Below are 12,313 nucleotides of genomic sequence, written 5' to 3'. Positions count from 1 at the left end.
GATGGGAGCAACAGCAGAAGAGATATATTACACATCGAGGCACGATCCAAATTAATTAGTTGACAGACTAAGACATTTGATTGCTTCGATATGTGCAGGAGGCTATTCTTGCACAGATGAGATATCATCCATACTTGAAGTCCTGAGAGAAGTTGGATTCATAAAAAAAAAACTTTAATTTTGCTTTGATCGGATGTCTTTATTTTTTCCAGAAAACCTAATTAAACAATTTTAAATAGACTAATTATGAATTGCATTTAATATTATTCTTGCATAGCTACATCAATGTTTTTGGTGCCTTAGGCCCTGTGCACACTTGCTGCAAAAGGACGCTGGACGATGCATCATTTTCAATCTGCTTAAAATAAATACAAAGAAACTGCTGTTCGATTCACACATGTCGCCGATACCTATCTGACGGCAACGGTACTCTCGATAGCTATCGAGAGGTACGCGTGTCACTGGCCCCCACCGCGACTCCTGCCAGTCAATCTCGATAGCTATCGAGAGGTACGCGCGTCACTGGCCCCCACCGCGACTCCTGCCAGTCAATCTCGATAGCTATCGAGAGGTACGCGTGTCACTGGCCCCCACCGCGACTCCTGCCAGTCAATCTCGATAGCTATTGAGAGGTAGGCGCGTCACTGGCTCCCACCGCGACTCCTGCCAGTCAATCTCGATAGCTATCGAGATATACGCGCGTCACCGGCTCCCACCGCGACTCCTGGCAGTACTCGACGGACTGTCTGACAGTGCGCATGTGCAGCCGCGGCCTATCGAATATCGTAATCGAGTTAGTTCGTGAAGTCTTTCCGCCACCTGTTTGAGGAAAATGTGGACGTACAACTGATTATTGAGTAGGTAAACATGTATCCTGTATTTTGGAATGTGAGTAATGAGGAATACGAGGACAGATCTAAGAAATAGTCTGCGCGGGAGAGTTGTTGAAAACTTCAGCCAAACAACGGAGCAAGGAAAAAAAAGCAACATGTAAGTACAATTGTTTAAACCTTTAAATTAAAACAATTTTTTGGACATACGCTTTTGGTGGATTACACTGTATGTCATAGGAAAACCCCAAGAATGTAAATGGCTGCATAAACACACACAAACAAGCAGAATCGGCTATGTCAAATGATTTTGCTTGGACAGCACATATAATTCCGTATTAGTCTGTGCCTGATGGTAGCATAAGTATGTTCCCGAAACGTCACTTTTGTTTTGGTCGTATAAAGCTTACTGTATCCGACTACGCTGTTATTTATTAACTAATCCTTATGTTTTCTGACAACATTTCTACTACGGAACGATTTTAATTCTTCTAAATACTTATCGAAAAACTAACCTTTGTTATAAAATGTTTTTACGCGGAGCCTGTGTATATTTTACAAATATCGAAGAATGTTGTATGTTCTTGGAAACAAAATGTTTTCCCAAATCATTTTATTTAAGACAATATCGAAGTAACAAAATATTTGACTATTATTTTCTACTCGAATAAAGAATTGTTATCTGTTCAAATTTCCGACTATTTTAAGTTATTTCTATGTAACTTATACACGATCGAAATTAATAAGATATTTAGGGTAAAGTACTTATTATAAATGCAATAAAATAATGGGGGTTTATTCTGAGATAAAAAAAACATTAGTGTGTAAGTAATGTGGTAGTTTCTCAAAAGAAAACTATTCAAAATTCAATTTTCTCGGGATTATCAAAAAATCACTAACAAACTCAGTTTCATTCCAATTAGATAAGTAAAAAAGGCTAACATGAGATTTATTAAAAAATAAGTTTAATTCGATAATAATCATTGAATGTATTTAGTTAGCTATGACTAAAAGTTAAAAGAAGATAGCTCGCCGCTTCGCTCGGGTGATTTCAGGGCATAGCTGTTATTCTACCATTGTAAGGAAAGTATGTGTTTAATTCGAAATGATTTCTAAAGAAATAGACTCGATAAATTCCCACGCTTATAAATAATTTTATTCACAACAAACCGTTTTAAGATTGATATAGGTATTTTTTAAAGTTTTAAAGCGTAAATTTTTTAAAACTTTTATAGAGATCAAGTCTCTGATTTTATAATTTCCTTTTTACTGTGTTCGAGGATTTATTTTACCTTGATGAAATCACAGCTTGTTTTTATTTCTTGAGGTACCCAATTAAAAATAATGTAAAACAAGTGCCCAAGTTTACTTAATTTTTAAGATTTTGCAAACGCTTACAATTTAATTTATTTATGTTCCTGCTATCCTTAAAATAATTAATTAATTTCACGTTATTGCAGGTACGTAGACTACATTTTTTTAAGATTTTCATAACACTCGCATCTTTTTTGAAAAGTAGAGTAAAAGTCTAAAATTTCTATTGGAACGTATTTGTTGATTCTTAGTAATGTTTAGTATAACTTGCACCAAAATCATAATTTATCACCCCTCTCCTCCTTCCCCACATGTATGCCTATGTAAGAATTCATAACTGCAGATTTAGTAAATATGGCAATATCCGTTATTCAAATAAAACCACACTCGTGCCATTCTTTTTTACCACAGATTTGAAATCCAAAATAATACTAATAACTAACATTTATATTGAATTAAAATTTATCCTGCCAATACCGATTTAGTGGATACATAACGTTTTTTTAAAATAATATTTACTCCTGTTACACACAACTTAAGAGTTGATATTTCGGAGAACGTTAAATAAGTCAAGGTAGTATAAGGTTTGTTTATTAATCATTGCCAACATCTTTAATTACGTTTGGTTTGATCAGAAAATATTATTTTTTTAATGTTAAAACCATATTTAGAATCCTTTACCCCTTAAGAAAGTATAATTTCTGCAAGTAGTAAAAAAGAGTTGCTAGCTTTTGCATGTTTATAAATCATGCCGCATAAGTAACACACAGTTTGATTAGCTTCAGAGATAGGACTTTTATAAAAAAAAAACCTGACCGACTCTACGCACATTTTGCGTTTGGATATAGAAAAATGGAAAAGGTAGTAAAACATGCTATTAAATCATATATCGTAGGCGTTATTCTAGATCAGTCTCTTACCTCCAGTTTAATTGCTTGGCTAGATGATTTATGACTAGAGCCACGGAAATTTCGCGTATTCGTTTAGTCGCAAGCTAGAATGCAAACCTCCACACTGTCGCACTGTGTTCATGATTGGACCGCAGTTATCTGGACACGCCCCTCTACGACCGTGAGCCAAAGATGTCCAGCTAGGAGAGAAGTAAGCGAATCAGGTAGTGCCAAATAACAAGGATAAAAATGTTCTCGCTAAGAAATCAAACAATGGGAAAGTAAACATGGGTCAGGCACACCTATAACTTTGAATTCTATCCTGAGGCCAGAGTAATCAGCGAAATTTCCGGGACTCTATTTATGACTATTAAAACTAATGTACCCCCGTTTCACTGCCTTTGGGGTGGATTTACGAAAAATAGTCAATTATCCCTCTGTAATTGCTTATAAAAGTTATTCATGTTCATTTTCTTATATCCAGCTTTAGTTTATATGGAGATATGATTTTTTTCAATAATAAAACAACACACCCACTTTCCACCCACTCAAATTTGAATTTATATAAAAAAAATCGCAACTCTATATACTACTTGTTCATTCTTAATTAATTTCCTAACCTAAATTCTAATAGACTCGGAAGTCTGCATGTTTTCTTAAAACCAGACTTACCCATTTACACGTCTTAGGGACAGTAGCTCACAAAGTGGTTAGTTAATAATGTGTGGTTTATTATTAGGTAGCCTATTTTTATTATTCTTACCAAATATTTACATTGTATTTAATACTTTTCGGAGATACTATTTATTTAAAGAAATAAAAACATACCCCCTTTATACACACTTAAAAAAACAATTTCTATAAATTAAAAAATACAATCCTTAACTCTACATGCAAGTTTTTTCTTCTTAGTTTATTACTTCTAGTTATAATTGATTCGGATTTTTTTTTCCAATCATACTTATTCCTTTTACACCCCTTAGGAATTGAATTTCTCAAAAAAATTAAATTGTGGCTAGTAGTTTTCTATAGTGTATCTATTCCTTATGTTTAATAAGATTCATGGATATAATAGTTGACTTAAAACCATATTTATCCCTTGGGAATAGAATTTAGCAAAATGGTAAAATTGTGAGTAGTTTTGTATATATTTTTATTGGTAACTGATATATATTTAAAGTTTGATTAGCTACGGAGAAATATAAATTATTTAAAATATATATTTACACTTTTTTCGCCCTTTAGGGGTTGATTTCGCAAAATAATTATCAAATATTTAGTTGTAGTTTGTTTATTTATTAATAGTACTTAATATATTTTCTTATGCTTAATTATATTTGGAGATATAATCATCTATCTTAAAACCACATTTATCCCCTTTTCACCCCTGAGGCTTGAATTTCGAGAAAAAAAACGGTAAAACTGTAGTTGGTGTTTTCTTTTGAAGAGAAAATTCTTTGCTGAGGGGGTTACAAGTTTTGAGCGTTACGAAAATTCCGATCGCGTGAGGGGAACAGTTTGGTACGTGATGAGGGAACCCACAGAGCAGGATACGGCAAGGGATAGGCATAATTGCGCAATAGCATAATTTAGCGCTCGCATACTTGCATGTAGGGGAGACCGGGGTAAGTTGGCGAACGGGGTAAGATGACGAATCGTATGTAACTAATCCAGAAACACAGATAGACGGTTGGCGCACCTGTGACCTTGCGTGTCACCATCTGCACCTACTAGGCAGGTGCAGCGGAATTTTCCAGTCAGTTTGAATGTGGCAGTTTTGAGAGGCAGTCTGTTTCGTGAGCCATTGTTGTAATATTGAAGGTACGTATGTTAAGCTATTACGAGAAAAGAGTCCATTTGTTTTAAATGTTTATATATGTAAAATGAAATGCTGACTTTTGGGAGTATTTTAGTGTATAGATTGTTGAAGAAAATTTGTTAATGTTGTTCGTGATTTTGGTAAAGCAAAAATACGGCTGCTGGGGCAAGTTGACGGGGGCAAGATGACGAATTCGTCATCTTGCCCCTGCAATCGTCAACTTGCCATAGGTAATGACAGTGTGAGCATTATTTTGTCTTATATGTGTTATTTAAACCAATGATGTACAGATATGACGAACATTTAAGTAAAATAAAAATAATAATGAAATTATAAAATATTATAAATAGTTCCTGTGTTAATAGTCGTAACAATTTTGTTTGATTTTTTTGTAGATGCCTAGGCATATTATAAGCGGAAAACGGAAAGGAGGCGTTGGAGTGACGAAGAGATAGATAGAAGAAGCAGAATGAAGAGAAGAAAAATGAAAGAAAAACTAAGAAAACTGAAAAACAAAGCTCTGATCATTCTGTAGCAAAACCATAAAGCCTAAATAGCGTTTCTTGCCCTGCATGTGAAGAAGTTTACGTGGAACCTCCAAATGAAGACTGGATTCAGTGTTCCACATGTTCTGAGTGGTGGCACGAAAACTTTTCCAATTATGAAGTCAAGGAATTATATCAAAGTCGTTAAAATATGTTACAATATATCTTCTTTACATCCTGCACGTTGTTTAGTGTAGGATATCTATAAAACTATTGTTTACTTTGTCCATAAATATATATATTTTGGTTTCGTCATCTTACCCCAATAGGTTCGTCAACTTACCCCACTCCTGGGGCAAGATGACGAATGTGCTAACTAATTGGTTTCTTGTCAATAACTTCGGAACTACGCAAAGTAATACAAACTTTTTACATATTTAGGTAGAAATTAGTATTTACTTCGTATTGGTACCAAATTAGATATTATATATGCTTATTTATCTGTTAAAGGCCATTTCAAAGCTTAACATCGTCAACTTGCCCCGGTCTCCCCTACATATATATTTTTTTATATGCTACCTTAGCCAAAGAGAATTACGTTTACTATACCTAATAATTAAAAGCCTGTAAAATTCGAGGATTCATTTCGCGATAGGATAGAGTCCAAATACTTTTAACATTATTTTGTTTCAGTGATTGGGCCACAGTTTATCTGAAGGTCTCTGGGCCAATGAAAAATCTTTAATAGAAGAATTAGCGAATCACGATCATTCCAGCCAACAGGTGTTATGAGTCGGTAACCAATCAGCAGATGTAATTTGCACGAGTGCGTAGAGGATCATGGAGTCTATCCTTTAGGGATTTGAAATCGCGAATTTTACAGGTCTCTACTAATAATAATATATAATGAGTAAGAAGTTACTTCTGTCGCGCGCGGACTAGAGGGACACGTGTATTTAGTGTAACCCTATATACATTGGTATGATTGAAGGGATCAGGGGAGTTAATGACATAAAAACTGCACCACGGAGGGGAAACTCGGGTGTGCCTGATGCAGCTGCCGGTTGCGTACAAGAGCAAGGGATAATGGGCCTTATGACTAGAGACCGGAAAAATTCGCGGGTTCATTTCGTGATATGCTAAAATTCAAACATTTATACCGTAGTGCTGCTTCTGCTATTGGTTCACTGTTAATATGTAGGACTCTTGGCCAATTGGAGACAATCAATAAAAAAAAGTATCCAATCACAAGTTACCCACTTGAGACGCCTCAAAATTCAGCACCCAATGAACAGGCGCCGTTTGTCAAAGTAGGCAGAGGATCATGGAGTCTATCCTGGAGGTCATTGAACTCGCGAATTTTTCCAGTCTCTACTTATGACATGTCCAACGCTTGTACCATATGTTGTGAACTCGTCCTTGCCAGTTCAGACCTCAGCTGAACCGGAAAACGTATCGTAGAGCCTAGAGGAAGCAAGCTACAACATTTAAACATGTTCCATTTGAATTCATGTCCACACGTAAAGAAAAACACAGAACTGCTCGAGCCACAAGGTATACAAACACCGACATAATTAAACAACGTTGCATAAATAAGATAACATAATCGCACAGAGATGAAGCTTGTGTCGGCCAATGCAAGGCGCCTCACGCCAAACACCTGTTCGTGAGCAAACTTCACAAAGTGCTCAAGAATCAGCGCAGAGCGAACCCACAGGACATAAAGGTCCTCAATGAAGGAAGAAGCGCTTTGCAGTCCGAGCCCAAAAAAGCGTATTATAACTAGAGACCTGCAACATTCGCGGGTTCAATGACCTCCAGGATAGACTCTACTACACTCTACACACTCGGGCAAATGCCACCTGTTCATTGGCTGCTGACTTGTGAGTCGTCTCGACTGAGTGTCTGTGATTCGACACTTCTTTGAGCGAGGGTCTCTGATTGGCCCTCATTAATCCAGATTAACAGTGAACCAGTGGTAGAAGCAGCGCTAAGGTATAATTACTTGAATTGTAGCATATCACGAAATGAATCCGCGAATTTTCCGGGTCTCTACTTATAATATAACATCGAACGAGCGAAGAAGTGGCAACCGCTAGTATGCGTACGTTTCCTCAAAACAAAAGCATCCAAAATGAGCAAAACCTCGCAAGACGACTTGGAGAGCCCTATACCTATAGTCAGTGGCCGACATCAGATCATAGCCGTTTGAAGAAACGTAATTGTCGAGGACGCGTTGGTAACAGAAATTTACCAATACCGAAAATTTAGCCAAGACTAACTCACATTGCACGCAGTCCCCGTGCTGAGTACTAAAGACTAAAGTGCCTTGTCGCTTAGGACGCATGTTGTCTCTCAGAAATCTCGTAGCCGAAGAACTTTCCTAACTCGCTAACAAAAACTAGAACTCGCAACCACTTAGTGCGCAGGCGTGAAGGGGAAAGAGAGTTTGGAAGGGGGAAAGAGAGTTTGGAAGGGGGAAAGAGGGTTAGAAAGGGGAAAGAGACGTTGGAAGGGGGAAATGAGAGGAAGCATTACATCGCCGAGAGACCACTACCAACCCTGCGACAGCTACTGCTATTATTTGTTAACGCCTTTAGTGGTTGAATTTCGCAAAATAGTAGATATAATTTTGGTTGGTAGTATTCGTATGTTTTTTATTGGTATGCAATATCTTATGTTTGATTGGATTGGAGACATAAATTAACTTTATTAAAATCTCATTTACTCCTTTTTAACCTCTTAGACGTTAAATTACGCAAAATGATCGTTGTTAGTTTCTATGGTATATTAATTATTTTACCCAGTATAGTTTAATATAAAGGATCAGGTACAGAGAAATAATTAATTTTAATAAAATTATATTTAATTCTTCTTGACACCTTAGGGATAAATTGTTTAATTATATAGAGACTAGAGTTCGACTAAGCCAAAAAACTTAATAACAAAAAAATTTATGAAAATCCTTCAAATATATTTCGAGAGATGCCGAACCAAACAGACAAAAAAACATACAAAATGACAAAAAATTAAACATTATTTTTGAGAACCTACTATTTAAAATTGTAGCCGTTTCCAATTTTTTTTCCGTATCGATAAGTATGTACCTATATAATGTTAAAGATGCAATGCAAGACACATTTCAACAAACATAAAAGAAGCGCGTAGGGATGCCGTGTCACTTGATACACTACACAGTGTCGCCCTTATGGCTCTCGTTGCGCGAGCTGCATCTTCTCACCAGCTGATAGCCGCTCAACACGGCCGCCAGCCAGCCCCTCCAAACCCCTCTTGATGTCTCCGCCTCTCTGATCCGTATCGATCCATCACAGCCTCCCCTCCTCAACAGCTCCTGAGCACCTGTGCTCCTGTGCACTTGTGCACTGCACCAGTGCACTGCCTGCTCTTCACAGGACACTAGCGTGTGATAGTGCGCCGTCAGAGTGATGTGCTTATTGCTCACACAACTCCTGTGTTCCTATACACTGTACCAGTGCACTGCCTGCTCTTCACAGGACACTGGTGTGTGATAGTGCGGCGTCAGAGCGATGTGCTTATTGCTCACACAACTCCTGTGTTCCTGTACACTGTACCAGTGCACTGCCTGCTGTTCACAGGACACTGGTGTGTGATAGTGCGGCGTCAGAGTGATGTGTCTGTTGCTCACACAACTCCTGTGTTCCTGTACACTGCACCAGTGCACTGCCTGCTCTTCACAGGACACTGGCGTGTGATAGTGCGCCGTCAGAGTGATGTGCTGATTGCTCACACATCTCCTGTGTTCCTGTACACTGTACCAGTGCACTGCCTGCTCTTCACAGGACACTGGTGTGTGATAGTGCGGCGTCAGAGCGATGTGCTGATTGCTCACACAACTCCTGTGTTCCTGTACACTGTACCAGTGCACTGCCTGCTCTTCACAGGACACTGGCGTGTGATAGTGCGCTGTCAGAGTGATGTGCTGATTGCTCACACAACTCCTGTGCTCCTGTACACTGTACCAGTGCACTGCCTGCTCTTCACAGGACACTGGTGTGTGATAGTGCGGCGTCAGAGTGATGTGCTGATTGCTCACACAACTCCTGTGTTCCTGTACACTGTACCAGTGCACTGCCTGCTCTTTACAGGACACTGGTGTGTGATAGTGCGGCGTCAGAGCGATGTGCTTATTGCTCACACAACTCCTGTGTTCCTGTACACTGCACCAGTGCACTGCCTGCTCTTCACAGGACACTGGTGTGTGATAGTGCGGCGTCAGAGCGATGTGCTGATTGCTCACACAACTCCGGTGTTCCTGTACACTGCACCAGTGCACTGCCTGCTCTTCACAGGACACTGGTGTGTGATAGTGCGGCGTCAGAGTGATGTGCTTATTGCTCACACAACTCCTGTGTTCCTGTACACTGCACCAGTGCAGTGCCTGCTCTTCACAGGACACTGGCGTGTGATAGTGCGGCGTCAGAGCGATGTGTCTGTTGCTCACACAACTCCTGTGTTCCTGTACACTGTACCAGTGCACTGCCTGCTCTTCACAGGACACTGGCGTGTGATAGTGCGCCGTCAGAGTGATGTGCTGATTGCTCACACAACTCTTGTGTTCCTGTACACTGTACCAGTGCACTGCCTGCTCTTCACAGGACACTGGTGTGTGATAGTGCGGCGTCAGAGCGATGTGCTGATTGCTCACACAACTCCTGTGTTCCTGTACACTGTACCAGTGCACTGCCTGCTCTTCACAGGACACTGGTGTGTGATAGTGTGCCGTCAGAGTGATGTGCTGATTGCTCACACAACTCCTGTGTTCCTGTACACTGTACCAGTGCACTGCCTGCTCTTCACAGGACACTGGTGTGTGATAGTGCGGCGTCAGAGCGATGTGCTTATTGCTCACACAACTCCTGTGTTCCTGTACACTGCACCAGTGCACTGCCTGCTCTTCACAGGACACTGGTGTGTGATAGTGCGGCGTCAGAGCGATGTGCTGATTGCTCACACAACTCCTGTGTTCCTGTACACTGCACCAGTGCACTGCCTGCTCTTCACAGGACACTGGCGTGTGATAGTGCGGCGTCAGAGTGATGTGCTGATTGCTCACACAACTCCTGTGTTCCTGTACACTGCACCAGTGCACTGCCTGCTCTTCACAGGACACTGGCGTGTGATAGTGTGCCGTCAGAGTGATGTGCTGATTGCTCACACAACTCCTGTGTTCCTGTACACTGCACCAGTGCACTGCCTGCTCTTCACAGGACACTGGTGTGCGATAGTGCGGCGTCAGAGCGATGTGCTGATTGCTCACACAACTCCTGTGTTCCTGTACACTGTACCAGTGCACTGCCTGCTCTTCACAGGACACTGGCGTGTGATAGTGCGGCGTTAGAGTGATGTGCTGATTGCTCACACAACTCCTGTGTTCCTGAACACTGCACCAGTGCGCTGGCCTGCTCCTCACAGGACACTGGTGTGTGATAGTGCGCCGTCAGTGTGATGTGCTGATTGCTCACACAACTCCTGTGTTCCTGTACACTGCACCAGTGCACTGCCTGCTCTTCACAGGACACTGGCGTGTGATAGTGCGGCGTCAGAGCGATGTGTCTGTTGCTCACACAACTCCTGTGTTCCTGTACACTGTACCAGTGCACTGCCTGCTCTTCACAGGACACTGGCGTGTGATAGTGCGCCGTCATTGTGATGTGCTGATTGCTCACACAACTCCTGTGTTCCTGTACACTGCACCAGTGCACTGCCTGCTCTTCACAGGACACTGGCGTGTGATAGTGCGGCGTCAGAGCGATGTGTCTGTTGCTCACACAACTCCTGTGTTCCTGTACACTGTACCAGTGCACTGCCTGCTCTTCACAGGACACTGGCGTGTGATAGTGCGCCGTCAGAGTGATGTGCTGATTGCTCACACAACTCCTGTGTTCCTGTACACTGCACCAGTGCACTGCCTGCTCTTCACAGGACACTGGCGTGTGATAGTGCGGCGTCAGAGCGATGTGTCTGTTGCTCACACAACTCTTGTGTTCCTGTACACTGTACCAGTGCACTGCCTGCTCTTCACAGGACACTGGCGTGTGATAGTGCGCCGTCAGAGTGATGTGCTGATTGCTCACACAACTCCTGTGTTCCTGTACACTGCACCAGTGCACTGCCTGCTCTTCACAGGACACTGGCGTGTGATAGTGCGGCGTCAGAGCGATGTGTCTGTTGCTCACACAACTCCTGTGTTCCTGTACCAGTGCACTGCCTGCTCTTCACAGGACACTGGCGTGTGATAGTGCGCCGTCAGAGTGATGTGCTGATTGCTCACACAACTCCTGTGTTCCTGTACACTGCACCAGTGCACTGCCTGCTCTTCACAGGACACTGGCGTGTGATAGTGTGCCGTCAGAGTGATGTGCTGATTGCTCACACAACTCCTGTGTTCCTGTACACTGCACCAGTGCACTGCCTGCTCTTCACAGGACACTGGTGTGTGATAGTGCGGCGTCAGAGCGATGTGCTGATTGCTCACACAACTCCTGTGTTCCTGTACACTGCACCAGTGCACTGCCTGCTCTTCACAGGACACTGGCGTGTGATAGTGCGGCGTCAGAGTGATGTGCTGATTGCTCACACAACTCCTGTGTTCCTGTACACTGTACCAGTGCACTGCCTGCTCTTCACAGGACACTGGCGTGTGATAGTGCGGCGTTAGAGTGATGTGCTGATTGCTCACACAACTCCTGTGTTCCTGAACACTGCACCAGTGCGCTGGCCTGCTCCTCACAGGACACTGGTGTGTGATAGTGCGCCGTCAGTGTGATGTGCTGATTGCTCACACAACTCCTGTGTTCCTGTACACTGCACCAGTGCACTGCCTGCTCTTCACAGGACACTGGCGTGTGATAGTGCGGCGTCAGAGCGATGTGTCTGTTGCTCACACAACTCCTGTGTTCCTGTACACTGTACCAGTGCACTGCCTGCTCTTCA

The sequence above is a fragment of the Bacillus rossius genome, chromosome 2 (assembly GCF_032445375.1).
Source record: "Bacillus rossius redtenbacheri isolate Brsri chromosome 2, Brsri_v3, whole genome shotgun sequence".
Classification (NCBI taxonomy): Eukaryota; Metazoa; Arthropoda; class Insecta; order Phasmatodea; family Bacillidae; genus Bacillus; species Bacillus rossius.
Note: the sequence above shows the minus strand (reverse complement) of the source record.